This window comes from Puccinia triticina, chromosome 1A (assembly GCF_026914185.1).
Source record: "Puccinia triticina chromosome 1A, complete sequence".
In the NCBI taxonomy this organism is placed as follows: Eukaryota; Fungi; Basidiomycota; class Pucciniomycetes; order Pucciniales; family Pucciniaceae; genus Puccinia; species Puccinia triticina.
The window spans coordinates 3965356-3981482 of record NC_070558.1 but is presented as its reverse complement, the minus strand read 5'-3'; positions in this window follow the sequence as shown (position 1 = coordinate 3981482).

Genomic DNA, 16127 nt, shown 5'->3' with positions numbered 1-16127 from the left:
TCCCATTGACTTCTGAAGAATTTATCAATCATTTCCTAATCCACATCTGGCTCACATCAGACCCAGAAAAACATAAAATTAGACTCTGGCACTCTCTGGAGAGTGCATCAAAGTCTCCCCTGGTGGGAATTGCAGTGTTTGAGGAGTGTCAAAGATTACAACGTTGGTGGGCTTGATATAATCTAATCCGAGGAATCCTCTGAGTTAGAGAAATTCCTCTTACTTGTACTCTGCAGATCTGTTAATCTGTGACATGTTATTTGTCATGTTACAGATCTATGCCACTGAATAGCTGCGGTTGAGTGCGCTCCTTTGAGTAGAGGCTTCAGGAGACGCTATCTAGAGAGGGTTTGTCAGTTGCTGCGCTGTCCAGATCAGCAGCCCGCTGACATCCCCCAAGACTGAAAAAGCTGCACTAAAAGTAGTGCAGCGCAACGGAAAGCGCAGCGCAAATGGACTCGCTGTGCTGCACTGAGAGTAGTTGCCCTTCCCGCTGCGCTACCGCTTTTTGGGTCGGAGAAAGAGCGGGGACCCGCTACCTTCAGGGGTATCGCAGCGGTGGTCCCCATGCGCTATTGCTTTTTGGCCTGGCTGCCTAGCGTTACTCCGCTGCGCGCCAAAAAAGCGCAGCAAAGCGCAATTTTTGGTGGCTGCTGGGTTGCGCTGAAAGTAGTGGCCCTGCCCGCTGCGCAGAAAGTAGCGGCCCTGCCCGCTGCGCTACGGCTTTTTGGGTTGGGGAAAAAGCGGGGGACCGCTACTTTCAGCGGTAGCGCAGCGATAATCCCGCTGCGCTACCGCTTTTTGGCCTGGGGAGTTATTGTGGCGGCCGCTACGCTGCGCTAAAATCGCCGCTTTTTGCAGGGCAGCGTAGCTTTTAAATTCTTGATTCCCCTGAAGAAGTGACTAGGTTAGTAAATGGTACTTGATTCCCAACATGTATCTAGTTATAAATAATTTGGCTTTGGTTTTTTTTTCTTGAGTTTTGTTAAAGCATCACAAGTCGCATTAAAGCGTGAATCCCCTCAGAGGCGAGTCGCGGCAAAGTCTGAGTCTCGTCGAAGGCTGAGTCTCTTCAAAGGCTAAGTCTCTTCAAAGGCTGAGTCCTCCGAAGGCTGAGTCTTTTCGAAGGCTGAGCCTCTTCAAACTTCGCGTTGAAGGCTGAGTTTCATCAAAGGCTGAGTCGCGTCGAAGGGTGTGTTTCTCCTTGCAACAATTCTTCAACTTGATTCTTCACATGTATCAAGTTGTGAATACTTTGGCTTTGATTTTTTTTCTTGAGTTGCGTTCGAGCATCATGAGTCACCTTGAAGCATGACTCCCCTCAAAGGGCAAGTCGCGCCAAAGACTGAGCCGAGTCAAAGGCTTAGTCTCGTCGGAGGCTGAGTCGCGTTGAGGGCTGTGTTGCATCAAAGGCTGAGTCGCGTTGAAGGGTGTTCCATTCTTTAACGCCAGTATCAAGATAATGGCTTTGTATGTATGGCTATCCACAGTAATGAATATATAAGGCAAGCGCAAGCTGGCTTCCATTCCAGAGGAAATTATTCCCGCTTAGCACTCTACTAGTCTCTCAACCATTATCAACTCCTCTAAACTATTTTACATAATAAACTTGACCAACTCAATTATTCATAGAATGAGATTGATTACGGTAAGATTCTATATTACATCCAAAAAGATGAAAACACTGAATTTGAACATCAATTATTTTTTCTTTAAAGCTTCTTCAAGTTGTTACATTGGTCACTGCACCTCTGCCTCGCGGGAAAGAGTTTTGGGACGAGGTTCCCAACCAATTGGGGTCCTCAGATGGCTGTCATTTAGACTCAGATGTTGGATCAAATGTGCTGCGCCATGATCAACAAGAAGAATGTGAAATCTCTAGTGACTCTGCTGTTGGATCAAAAGTGCCATACAATCAGGCTGAAATCTCTGTGAGTGATAGATACAGTTTTTTTTTTATAACATTCATGACAGTACCAAAACTTATTTATTTTTTCTTATTTAAATCATTTGTTTTTCAGAGAGGAACCAATACTGAACTACCTGGGAATACATTCAGATTGAAAGCACAGCTTAATCATCCAGGAGATTCTGTGAGTGATGTACCGTTCAAAAATACAACAGCAGTACATTTATTTTCTAACATGTGACCTATGTATAGGTTTTGGAGAGTTCGTATAGAAATGAAAGAAAACAAGACAACACCATTGATACATCAAAAGTTCAAAATTATCAGCCTGGAAATTTGGTGAGTAATCTGGTTAGTTGAGACACCCAGGAGGAAAATGAAACTTAGAAAGAGTCTATCTGGGTTATGGATTTTGAAGGTTTCCAATGGAAATGAAAATGCTGGTACTAGCTTTCTAGGACCAGAAGTTCGCAATGATCAAGAAACTGATTTGGTGAGTAATCCAGCTGTTTTGAACCACCCAGCAGGACAAGAAAATTAAAGGAAAACATTGTATTGTCTGTTTTTGAAGGGTTTCCATGGGGAAGAAATGCCTGGAAATGATATTCTTAGATCAACAGTGCTTAATGGTCTACCAGAAGTTCCAGTGAGTAATCTTATTGGTTGAGGCCATCCCAGAAACAAAAAATATTGAAAACAAAAAAAATACCATGTGAATGATGATTGGTAGATTTCCAATGTGGTTGATGGAATCCCCAGAGACATTCCTTCCTCTCAAGAAGTAAAAAAGCATCTATCCTCATCATCTGCAAATGTCCCAACTTCCATTGAAGAAAAAAATGTGAGTGATAAATTTGAGACCAGATTGAAAAGATTATAAAAAGCTAACTTATTTCTCCTTCTTTGTTTCCATTTACATGTGGGTCCACCAGGAAGAAGAACATACATGTTCCATTTGTCTTGGAGATTTGAATCAAAGCAAAAACGAAAAATGGAGAACTTGCACACACTCATTCCATGTGGATTGTGTAGCTCCTTGGAAAAAAGAACATTACAGATGCCCCATATGCAGAGAAGAAGATAGAGAACTTCCAGGCTACACGTACCGGGAAACCTTTCAAAAAGGACTTCTATTGCGTATTAATGCTTTTTATGCTAGACACAATGTCCCTAGAGATGACTTTACGGTGAGTTATTTCAATTTATTTGAAGTAGAGATGAATTTAATTCTGAAAGCTTGATTGAAACAGGATTTCGACCTTAAATACATAATTTACACAGAACATGCATGGGAGAAATTCAAAAATTCTCACCCTTCAATATCTGATGATATTATGAAAACTCATGATGACAACTCACTTGCAAGTCATATTTCTCCAAATGATGATTCAGGAGAAAGAACAGATTGATACTTCAGGTGCACTTTCCATTGGCCGATTTGGTGTGACAATTTCACATGGGCTAATAGGAATTATGTGCTTGCATACTCATGTGTGGGTTGAGAGGGAGTTAACTGCAATAAATATTTTAAAAATATTTCTCATTGAATCATTAGTATCTTATAGAACTCTTAGTTGATTTCTGCAAATGACTCTTCCTGTGCCCATGGATCCAAATTGAATTGCGCACCCAGATTTAAAATTTCACTCAGTCTGTATAATTGTTTGACAGAATTCTTCCCATAATACTCTTTCAATTTTTGTTTAGTGTCCTCTTATTTTCACAAATTTCTCCTCTTGAAATTTTTATCACTTAACCCCCAATACAACTGCATATCTCTAGTTTTTAAAAATAATTGAATGGTTACAGGATTGAACACAGATTCACTACCAAAAAAATGACTATTTTAAGAGTATCCTGGTTGATCTGGGATGCATTCAACCTGATTGCATGCAATACTTTGAGGTCATGAGAAGCAACAATGCAACTACTCCGCAAATTAAATCACTGGCGCTGATTCTTTAGCGTTATAGTTGGCCGCTCATGATTCCGACTATTATCTTTGGCTGTAATAAAAAGCCGCTGAAACACACTAACACTAAATTAAAGATAATTAGCTACCAATTACAGCTAAATCAGCCGTAATTTTCAGCTAAAATTACATTTTTTTCTTGAATATCACTTAGCGTTAACTGTAATACACTTTAAACTACAAAATGGTGTAGCATAGCAGCCCCAAAAACCACTAATTTAGCGCTACTAAAGGCAAAGGGGGCTTCGCCACTGCAAACCCAAGGTTCAGTCCCCTCATTCCTCCTACCTCTCCACTCTTCCTCAGATAGTGTGAGGCATTCAGCTTGTGATAAAGACATGATGTAGCTTTTAATCTAAGTTTAATAAAACCTATAAATCATGGAATTTCGGTTCAAGGGTTTCCCCTACTTTTGAAACAAAAACACAAGATTTGATTTTTATAGGGCTGGCGCGAATCCCACTAACTATTACCATAAACTCTTGTTGCCATTGAAAGTACCCCGTGGCTTTAAAATGCCCAGGTGGGGGAGGGTGAGGGAGAAAGATACCCAAACTGTGATCTATTTATACCTTTCATGCTCTGGCTCCCCTCCCTGATCTCGTTGTGGTGTTTTGCTTCTTTTGTCTGACGCTCATACACATCCAGCCAAATTGGTCAGGTCAACCGGATTTAATTTTCCCTGTTTCAAATACCCCCTTCAGAATCCACCTTGCCCATTATGGACATAACTCCACTCAATTCAACTTCCTATGATAGTGTGACTCTCCTTTTGGGTCAACTTTGTGAGCCTGAGTCTCTATAGTGACAACAGGATACAAGAAAATGGGGGGTAATATTTGGATTTCTTGGGATAAAGAAACTACAAATATAAGAGAGAGAGAGAAAGAGAGAAAGAGACTGAGCAGATTCAAGATTAAGCAGATATTCAAGGTTATTCTAGTGGGAATGCACGTCCACTGGCAATGATACCTCTTTAGAAGAGTGCTGCCAAGCTGTGCTAGAGAGTGCAACAGCCTCCTCTCACCAAAAAAAACGTGGAGGGCTTCTGGATTAGACAAGTTTAATCCAGCCACAATTTTTTAGCTTCCTTCTGGATAGTCAAGGTTCTTTAAAGGGAAACCTATGTGGTTTTTTTCTTACAAAAACCACAGAAAAAGAATGATGTTTAGCAGGGGCAGCCCTGTGATCAAGGATAAGGCAAAGGCCAGCAAAAGAAGAGCAAATCAAGCAGACACAGAGTTGTACCTCTGAGATAAACAAGGTTCAGTGAAAGAGGTTACTTACTGTCAATATCCCAGGCGCCTGTGACAGTAGGTATACTGGGAGCGTGGTAATCTCTTTGGTGGTGATCCTGGGGTTATCTGGGGTGTGGTTCTGGTGTGCTGAAGTCTGTAGAACTGCCTCAGGCAAGGGGGATCCTGACTACGAAAATTTTCACAGTTTGCTTATGTAATTTACATATGTACATGTGGTTTGGCGAGCCTGGTAGCACTGACACGTCACAACTGCGCATGCGCGCCACAACTCAATAACTCAGGGAAGGAGTGTAGTTACACGGAATTGATAAGTTGTAACTAGGGTTAAAATTGAATGAGGAAACAGAATATGAAGTCAAAACAATGTTATCTCCAAAGATGAAAAAGATATGAAGTAATTCATATGTAAAAAGTAGAAAAAGGCAGACTTTAGGTCAGCTGAGTTGACTCTAAGGCTGACATTCCCTACCACCAAAAGGGTTGGATTTTTGTAAGAAATTAAACCACAGGGGTAGACCTCTTCTCACTTCTGAATTTCCTGAGAAGGATAGCAGAGTCTGGAATGTCCTTCTCAAGGAGCCATTCATCATGATCAGCACTCATGCCTTTGTATCTAGCCAAGTACATCATAATATCTCTGTTCTCTACTCTCAATCTCTTGTCTCTGAGAATCTTCTGTATGACTTTACTCTGAGGGGTCTTATCCATGGGGGGAATAACAACTTTAACTTTCTGTCTCAAGGGGAACTTATCTGGATTGGGGTCTCTGTATGGTTTCACCAAGCTAACAGGGAATTTAGGATGTTCCCTGCTGAACTCTTCAGTCAGAATCACTCCTACAGCATTCTTTCCATGTAAAGCTTTCACAAGGAATGGTCCAGTAAAGGAGTCTCTCATCTTCTTAGGGCCAGACAAGTTGTTGAAGTTTGCTGTGGATATCAGGACTTTATCACCAACTTTAAAGGATGGGTCTTTGTGATTCTTGTCCCATCTTTCTTTATTTTAAGATGTAGCTTATGTTATGCATTGCTCAGCATGTTTTCTAGCTTTCTCAAAGATTTTCCCATAGGCAAGAGCAGTAGGATGAATGTCTACAGAGTCTTGTTTCAAGAAATTCCTGGGAAGGTTTGGGATCCAGCCTTTCTCCAGGATGGCAGGAGGTTTTCCAGTGGTTGAATGTATTCTGGTGCAATATGCTAGCTGAAGGATTGGTAGAAGTGAAACCCATTCATGAGTGTAACCATCATTGTCTTTGAATTCTAGACCATATGCACAAAATCTCCTGATCATATATTCCAGTGTTTGAATCATTCTTTCAGCTAATCAATCAGTCTGGGGTGGTAAGCAGTGGAGAAGTAGAGTTTGGTTCCTAGCATACTATGTAAACCAGTCCAGAATTCAGATGTGAACTTAGGATCTCTGTCAGAGATGATGATTCTGGGGATGCCAGTTCTAGGCATTACTCTGTTCCAAAACAGTATGGCAGTGTCCATGGCAGAATTATCCTTGAAGCTCACCAGGGAAAAAAAATAGTCATATGATGACAAGTGACATCATGCCAGCTCCAGCGGGCTACCCACCATCTACCCACCATCTACCCATCATCTACCCACCATCTACCCACCATCTAAACAGTTTAAGAATTTCCACAGGAGATCCTCAGTTTTTGCTGGGCACCACTGATCCCCATTTCTGGTCAGCTGATACTCAGCTTTAGCTCCCAGCTTATGCTCAGCTTTGGTGCCCAGCTCATGCTCAGCTTTGTTGCCCAGATTGGAACCAGTCCTGGCCCAGCTTATTTGCAGCTTTATTCCAGTCATGGCTCAGCTTAGACTCAGATTAGGACTATCATTGGCCCAGCCAATGCTCAGCTTTGGACCAGTATTGGCTCAGCTGATTTTCAGCTTTGGATAAATCTCGGCCCAGCCAATGCTCAGATTCTGAGTCTGACCACTCCTGTAACAGCTTATGCTCATCTGTGGACCAGCCTTGGCTCAGCTGATGCTCAGCTGTGGACCAACCTTGGCTAAGACAATGCTCAGCTGTGGACCAGCCTTGGCTCAGCTGATGCTCAGCTGTGGACCAGCCTTGGCTCAGCTGATGCTCAGCTGTGGACCAGCCTTGGCTCAGCTGATGCTCAGCTGTGGACCAGCCTTGGCTCAGCTGATGCTCAGCTGTGGACCAGCCTTGGCTCAGCTGATGCTCAGCTGTGGACCAGCCTTGGCTCAGCTAATGCTCAGCTGTGGAACAGCCTTGGCTCAGGTGCTATTAATCTTTTGAATAGTCTCAAAAAATCTGATACTCAGCTTTGGAACAGCCTTGGCTCAGCCAATGCTCAGCTTTGTACCTGCATTGGCTCAGCCAATGCTCAGCTTTTGAAAATTTTTGGCCCAGCTGGTGTTAATCTTTGGAACAGTATTGTCCCAGCTGATCCTAAGCTCTGCACAAGCCTTTTCCAAGATGATGCTCAGCTTTGGACCATTGTTGGCTAAGCTGATGCTCAGATTTGGAATATTCTTGGTCCAGCTGACACTTGGATTTGTTTCAGGCTTGTGATATCCAATGCTCAGCTGTGGCTTAGGCTCAGCCAATGCTCAGCTTCGGCCCAGGCTCAGTCAATGCCTACTGCTCAGCTTATGATGAGCATCAGCTGTTCCTGGGAAAAAATTAGGATCAGCTGACTGTGCCAAATTGAGTGCTCTGGTGCAGTCCTGCAAGCTCTACAAGTGCTGGTGGAGCAGACTTGGAGCAGCGCTGGAGTAGCTCTGGAGCAGAAACCAAAGCTGCATCATGTCACTTGCCATCAAGTGACTATTTTTTTTTCCTGGTGAAGCAGGGTACAAATATTGGGGTCTTAGAGTATCTGTCTACTATTACCAGACAAGCATTGAAACTAGCAGCTCCTCCAGGGGACAAGGAAGTTACCCAATCCATGTTAATCACATCCCATGGCTTTGAAGGTTCTTCAATTTTCATGCCTGTGGCTTTATTGGCTTTCTGCCTGTGGCTTTATTGGCTTTCTGGCATCTATCACAGGAAGAGCAGTATTCACCAGTGTCTTGTCGCCAGTTAGCCCACCAGGCTGTATCAGCCACTTTCTCCAATGTCCTGTCTTCAGAAAGATTACCAGAGTAGACACTGTCATGGCATTCATGCAAGATGGTGTTGATACTTTCTTTGTCAGCTAGGACTAGGACAGAATTATGTTTTTCTCTGAAGTAGATTAGGCCATCAAATGTAGAGAATCTTCCTTCATCATAAAGCTTTCTCCAAGGATCTTGTAGAGAGTTTTTCAGCTGGGCATCTTTAGCATCTTTAAACAAAAGTTCAGAAAATATAGCAGTGTTTTTATCTTGGTTGTAACCTTCTCTTACTGAGTCAAAGAACTCATTCTTGAAAGTAGAGACATGGATGCCCATGATGGGGAATCTATCATCATCTTTGTCTTCTGGGTCATAAGCAGGGTTACTAGGATTATTTGGCAAGGCCCATCTGCTAAGTCCATCCGCATTCTTGTGAATATTCCCATCTCTGTGGATTATAGTCATGTTGCCTCTGTATTCCTGAATGGCAATCTGCCATCTGAGCATGTGTCTGTTGGGAGTCTTCATGTTCAGCAGTGATCTCAAAGCTGAGCAATCTGTTACAACATGAAATACACTGCCATCTAAGTAGTAATGGAGTTTCTCTAGGGCCCAAACCAGGCATAAGCATTCAAGTTGGCTGGCACCATATCTTGTTTCACTGTCCTTTAGTTGTCTGGATATGAAAACAATAGGTCCCTCTTTTCTTGGACAGTGACCAGACCGCTAGGGGAGGTCACCAAGGTCCAAGCACGCAAGCTGTGGAGCCAGGCCAGACCGGGAGGAAACTCAGAGGAGGGCTGACTTGAGTCAAAGGGACCAAGCTCAGTTGTCAGGGCTTTTCCGGTCACCTATAGTACCAGCCCCACCCCCTCCTGTCCTGAGTTTTTCTCCATCATCGTGTCACCTCATCTTTACCGCTCTTACTACCACAGCTTCCTCATTTCCATATCCTGCGGTTTCTCTTCCTCAGCACCGCATCTTTTTCAGATTTCACTTCTCACTTGACAACCTTTCTTCGATCAAAACTCTTCAAACTATTTACAATGGTTGATGAAATGGTGAAGCGCGCAACACGACGATTGGCAGCAAAGAATACGCAGACAAGTGACACTGCTATACAGGGTATTACCCTAGGTGATCCAAAGAACGATGACGTAAACAGAGGTCAAGAGACTCCACCAAGCACTATAAACAATCCAAAATTAATTTGTTAGTTCAAAGGGTCACATTAAAGCAGCCAGAGTTGATGGCAAGCTAACTTTGGATTATCTTTGGAATGTACAGCTAAAGAAGGAAATCAAATCGGTATAGAGATTGTCCCAGATGGCAGCGACAGCGACAACAGTAATGCGTTTAAAGGTTAGCATTCTCTGAGTTGTAGAGATTGCATACATAGTGTTGAAAACAAATCGGATCTTATTCTTCATGATAAAGAGGCCCCAGGTCATACAGAGGACACGCGTGATAAAAACGGAGCTACATCTGCAGAAGACACAGCCGCGCAATACAAATCTATTCTTTCGAGCGTTCTGCCAATTATCGATTCAGACTCTGTAGTAGTCAACAATAACCAATCTGGAAATCAATCTGATCTCCCTACGACTGTTGTCCCGGTTGACGTCGTTCAAAAGAAGACGAAGAGAGAAAAGTTATGGGAGAAGATAACCGAAGCTGTCAGGCTCGGTGATGCCAAGAGCACAAGTGCTCTTCTAGCTACGCCGGCGACAGAGCACGGTACAGTAGCGCGCGCATCAAAAGCGCGGTAAAAAGTGTGAAATAGCTTAGAAAGCTATTTCTAATGAACCAAAAAATAGGTTAACGGAGGGGCCAGGGGCGCCTGGGGTTTTTTATTGCCCTCCGCAGTTCTTACAGGGCCAACGCACTGAATGCACAGGGGTGTTTGTAGCCTGTGACGTCTGGGGCCCTTAACAAGGGGGTATTTGCGCGTCGAAATGCTCCCAGGAGATATAAAGGGATGGAAATCCCGGTAGAAAGGAAAAAAACGCAGACTTACTTGTAAAAGGGAGTCTGCGGCAAAAAAACACAAGTGATCCGATAAAAACCAAAGTCAAGGCAAAGGCAGGCTGGCGTACTGGTTGGTAGGACGAGTGGCAAGACTGGCTAGGCCTCAAGCTGGTTATGAAAGGTATCTGAGGGGCCTTCCTTCGCCCAAAGGCCCTCGATTATATATATATATTTGAGCTACAACCGGTAGGGTTGTAGTTCTTATTGCAAATACTTCCTCGGTTTCTCGGCCGGAGGAAGTAGTGCTTCTTTCAAGGGTGACGGGAGTGAAGGGGGATTCTACTAGTCCCTTCGCTCCTGTTCACTTTTATTTGTTATTCAATCTTTTTGCTATTCCTCGGCTCGAGGAATAGCGTGGTTTGTGTTCCATCATTGGCCGGGGGAGGAGGAGTAGTATAATTCTTTCTCTCCTCCCCGACCGAAGCCCTTCTATTTCTCATGGAGACTACTCTCGGTTTAGTAGTCTCCTGAGAGTGTCTGGCGACCCGTTCTCTAGGCTTGAGAACGGGTTTTGAATCTACTGTTCTTTCTCCTGCCGCTTCTTTGGCCGGAGCGTACTATCCTTACTCATTTTTAAGGGATCTTTTTTATGTACGCGGCGCTCCGCGCCGCAGTTAGGTCTTTTCTTACAAGAAAGAAGTCTATTTTGTACGCGGCGCTCTGCGCCGCTATTATTACATACAATTTTTGTACTGTTACAATAGTTAGCCGGGCTCTAACTTATTATAGTAGCCCGGCTGACAGAGGCGGTGAATAAGGGCGACGAAGAAGATGCGGAGTTCTTTTTTGGTTTATATAAGAAGGAGGTCAAAGCTCTCGCGACCACGAACGTTTCTAGCTCATGAGGCCCACCAATAATGAAGCCAAATGTTTTGCGGGCGAAATCGTCCAACGCTATTGTCACAGCGCCCAACGTCGCGAAACGAGCTGCAGAGAAGACAACAATTGTTTTTATCAAGGGATTGCTTCCTAGGCATTTTGACATGGGTTTTACCCCGTATTTCAACAAGAACATTCGATAATTTAGGGGCCCTCTGCCTTTGACGATTTTTGACAAAGATTGGCAAGAGGAAGCTATCCAACCTCATAAGAATAAGAGATCTAGGTCAGATGAAAAAGACGGAAATTATACGGGATGCGACTATCCAAACAAATGGTCACAAACCTTTGTCAAGTGGACGCCTAACCACAGAAATTTCTACATAACGTACAGGGATATGTATAACTTTCCTGATTTTGCCAAGTGGATCCTCCAACATAAGGCGAACGTCAATAAGATCATCAACGAATTCAAATTTCTCACCGGTTTCCAGTACGACTTGATCGTGAGGCAGAACACCTTCTCTTATCAAGTGCCGGTGGATGAAGGAGTTGTCTCGGCGGTAGACATATCAATCTACAGAGAAGATTTCAGAGTTAGAGCTTACAATGTAACAAAGGCTTTAGACGAACTTGAATGGACCGACAATCCTTATGCGTACGGAGGGAAGAAGTTTGGCTGGGATCTGAAGACAGGTAAACCAAAAGAATCAAAAGGGAAGGTGCAGGAAGACTATGTCGGTCGTCAAGAGAGCAGGCTTTCTACAAGAGGCAGAGGAGGTTCAAGGGGTCAAGGATCTGGAGACCGTTTCGGCCAAGAAAGAAGACATTCGGACTAGTCGGCCCACCCGGACTATCATCAAGATGACGGGTATAACAGAAGATACCGCGACTATTCAGACCAGGATTATCATCAACAAGACGATTTTGCTGGAGGCTATAATTGGGGTGCTCCCGGTGGCTATGGACGCGATCACGGTCCTTCAAGATATGGGACTAAAAAAGAGAATGGAAAATCAGCCGTGAAGGAAAAAGACCCACAGTAGGCTCCCTTGTTCTCTCCTCGTTCCAGTACTCCAGCTTCAAATGTGTGCAGTACACAAAGGCAACTGGAAATTGTTTTTTTCTCTACCAAACCAATTTCATTGGTAACATGGAGCGAGTCGCAGACAGATAGATTACTCATTTTTTTTCTCGCGTCCATTGTGTTTCTTCTTTTCGTTTGTTTATCATAGTAGCAGAAATGAGGATTTTTCTACGCACACCGTCAACACTGGGTCGCTACGCTAACCATAGCGGTTAGCGTAGCGTAGCGCAGCGCAAATGCGCTATTTTTTAGCGTAGTGTTAGCGCAATTGCACGCATATGCGCTAACGCTACGCGCACGCGGTGCGCAGCTATTTTAGCTGATAGCGTAGCGTTAGCGCAGATGCGCGCAATTGCGCTAACGCTAAACATGCAGGGCGCAAAAGAGCGCGCGCTACGCTGCGCTACAGCGCCTTTAGCGGGAAAAAAGGGCTTTTTTCCGCTAAAAGCGCTGTAGCGCAGCGCAGCGTAGCGTAGCGACTGTAGCGGCGCGCTAACGCTAACAAAGAATTGGCGCGCTGTTAGCGCCGCTGAAAATTAGCGTAGCGTAGCGGCGCTAACAGCGCGCTAACGCTATGCAAAATAGCCGGGCGCTTTTTGCCGCTACGCTAACGCGTAGCGCTGAAATAGCGTAGCGTAGCGTAGCGACCCAGTGTTGACACCGTTGTGAATTTGATGGAGGGAGATACAGAGAAACTTTGGCCATCAAATGCGCGTTGTGAAATGAATTTGGCGGCTTGGCGTGCAGCCTTATTGGAAAATGGTCTTTTGCTGGATTATGACGACGTACTACTAGGTTTCAAGAAAGGGTTTGATCAAGGTATTTCCTATCATAGGTTAGGGAATCTGGATTGTTTCACACCAGACAATCATAAATCTTCCAAGCTTGCAAGGATAAAGATAGAAGAGTCAATTCAACACAAACTAAGAACTGGGCGGATGTTTGGCCCTTTCTCTCGGGAAGAAGTTTCAGCTAGGTTTGACCTCTTTAGGTCCAATCCTCTAGGAGCGGTGGTCAACAATGACGGTGCAGTCCGACCAATCAACGATCTGTCCTTCCCAAGGGGAGATGCAGATATCAAGTCGGTAAACTCATTTGTCAATTTTCAACACAACATGGGATGATTTCAATGTTGTGTCAAAATTCTTTGTGGGCAACGACCGGAAACTGGAGTTGGCTTTATTTGACTGCAAAAAAGCCTATTCGCAAATTCCTACAAAGATGGAGCAGTGGAGGTATTTGCTTCTAAAAGATTTTGAAGGCAATTTCCTGTTAAACACATGCATCACCTTCGGGGGCGTAGCTGGGTGTGGCTCTTTCGGGCGGCCAGCGGACGCGTGGAAACTGATAATGAAAAGTCGCTTTGATTTAGTTACGGTTTTCAGGTGGGTCAACAATAACCTTTTTGTGCAAGTAAAAGGAGCACCGGTGGATATGCGCGATATTGTAGAGAAATCTTTGGAGTTGAGAGTCTTGACAAACGAGAAGATATTCACAAACTTCTCTGACAAGCAGAAGTTCATTGTCTTTGTGTGGAACGGCATCAATAAGAAGGTCCAGTTACCTGAAGGGAAAATAGAAAAGAGGATAAGCCAGATCGTTCCTTTTTTGCGCCCAGGTCTGAGGTTGATGAGTTTCAGCTTGAATTTCAGCAATGGAGAAGTCTTGGTTTATCTCACACTCTACAGCATGTGATCCAAAATCAAAGTCAACTAAGGTATCATAGTTGGCACCATTTCCATTGTCCATAGCAAGGATCATGTGGTTGGTTCCATGATTCTCTTCTTCTTCATCTAGTTCTGATTCATATTTCTGTGGTACACTTTGATCTTCCTCATTGTCACTCTTGGGATCATCATCATCATCCATTCCTACATTGTTGATTCTGTTTTTCTTCTTAGGGCATTCCCTGGAGAAGTGGCCAGTGTGTTTGCAGAAATGGCATATAAGTTTTTCCTTCTCAGGGGCAGAGACAGGATTCCTTTTTGTAGAGGAGTCCGTTGGCTTATCAGTTTTCTCAGGGGCAGGATTATTTCTCCATTGGGATCTGTTTGGAGCATTATAATTGTTTGTCACAGGTTTATTCCTTTTCATGACTCTGTCTATGACTTCTTCAGCAATTATAACCATATCCTCAAAGCTCATCTCAGTAGCATCTCTTTTATATCTGCTTTTAATAGCATGCTCAAGGTTTGGAGGGCATTGCTTTAAGATCTTCTCACAAATAAGATACTGACTGAGTTCAGGTTGATAAGCTTTCAGTCTTTCTCTCTGATCACCAAACCATTTATGGATTTTCCTCCCATCATAGGCAAAGTGATCACTCTCAAACTCCTGTTGCATTTTCCATTTCCAGTTCTCAGTGCCAAACTTATTTCTGATGACATTCTTCCACCAAGCCCAAGATTTGTTTCCATACTGATCTCTGATGCCTAGGTACCAATTCCTTGCAGTGTCAGTCAACAAGATTTTTAATCTACTGATTATCATATTATCTAGCATCAAGTAGTCTCTGACAAGGATATCAGTGTTTTTAATCCAAAGTTCATGATTGTAAGGCAATTCTCCAGAGAATTTCTCCCAGTCTCCATTCTTAGGAATACCTTTCACAATTCCTTCCTCATTTCAAAGTCTACTGCTCCATGATCAATGTAAGGGAATTCTTCTTGAGAATTTGCATTAGGAGTATTGCTTGCAGGTTTGGGGAAGTTATCTCTTGATGGTCTCTGGGGTTCAGGAGTAGGAACAGGAGGAGGGGCTCTGTTTTCCTGTTGTTGCTCATGATGGACATTCTGAAAAGGATTATTGTATAAGAGATGTGGTGGTTGTTCTCTATCATCTGGTATTACCAAAGAATCCAGCTTTGTGTTCACAAAATTTACTACAGAAGATATGTCACTGAATCTTGTCTTCGATTGTTCAAATCTGTCGTGCTCATTTGCATGAAGATCATTGATCTGATTACCAATGGATGAAAGATTGTTGCTCACTTTCTCCTCAAAATCTTTCAGATTTTGACCAATTGTATCCATGTTGGAATGACATTGAGATTCATTTACCAGAATCAAGTCTTGAACTGTCTCAAATTTCTCATCTATGTGTTTTTTCAATTGTTCTAACACATTGTTGTTCACTGTGGATTTCTCTCTGGAACTCTCACCTATGTTATTCAGGATTTGGTCAAGTAAAAAGGGAATGAAATCATTTTTAAACAGATCAAGGATGGAATGATTCAAGACATCTTTGAAATTGCTGACACAGGATTCAAGAAGAGTACCTGGAATAGTTTCAACAGTACCAGATAATTCAGAAAGAAATTTAAAGAACAAGACTTGTAGTTTTTCTTCTAGAAATAAAGGGCCATTTCTAGACATTTCATTGTTAAGGTTATTGAGAAAAAACTCTCTATTTGAGGGATCAGAAAGATTATCAATATCCAAACTAAGACCTAATGGTGAATCACTAGTTAGGGAACTTTTAGGCAAAGATTCATCTAATAAGGGCCTCTCCCCCTGGCTCTCCCGCTTCCATAGCCTCTCCTCACTCCTCGTGTGGCTCTCATTAGGTATTCTTCTATTTCTGGAACCCTCTGAGTGTTGTCCCGTGGGCGTCTCCAGTTCATCTCTGATCCTCTCCAGTTGCCTTGAGGATGAGGGGGGTTGTGGTCTGCAAATCTTTGCAGCATGTGAGGATAAAGGTGTGGATTGTACCCGCCAGTTTGATGATTCGGGCTGGGGAGGAACAACTGAACCACTTCTCGCGGTATAGAAGCTGGTGGCGGCCTCACTTGGAGCATCTGCGGCGGTGGCGGCGGCGGCATTGGAGGACCGTGGTAATTCTGGTTCTCTAGGCGCGGCTTTGACTGCGGCTGTGGCTGAAACTGTGGATGGTTCGAGGGGGTAGGACCCTGGAACTCCTGCGCCATAGCTCGTAGTTGAGAGCCCGTGGGTTCTGGCGTCGGCGTCGCTAG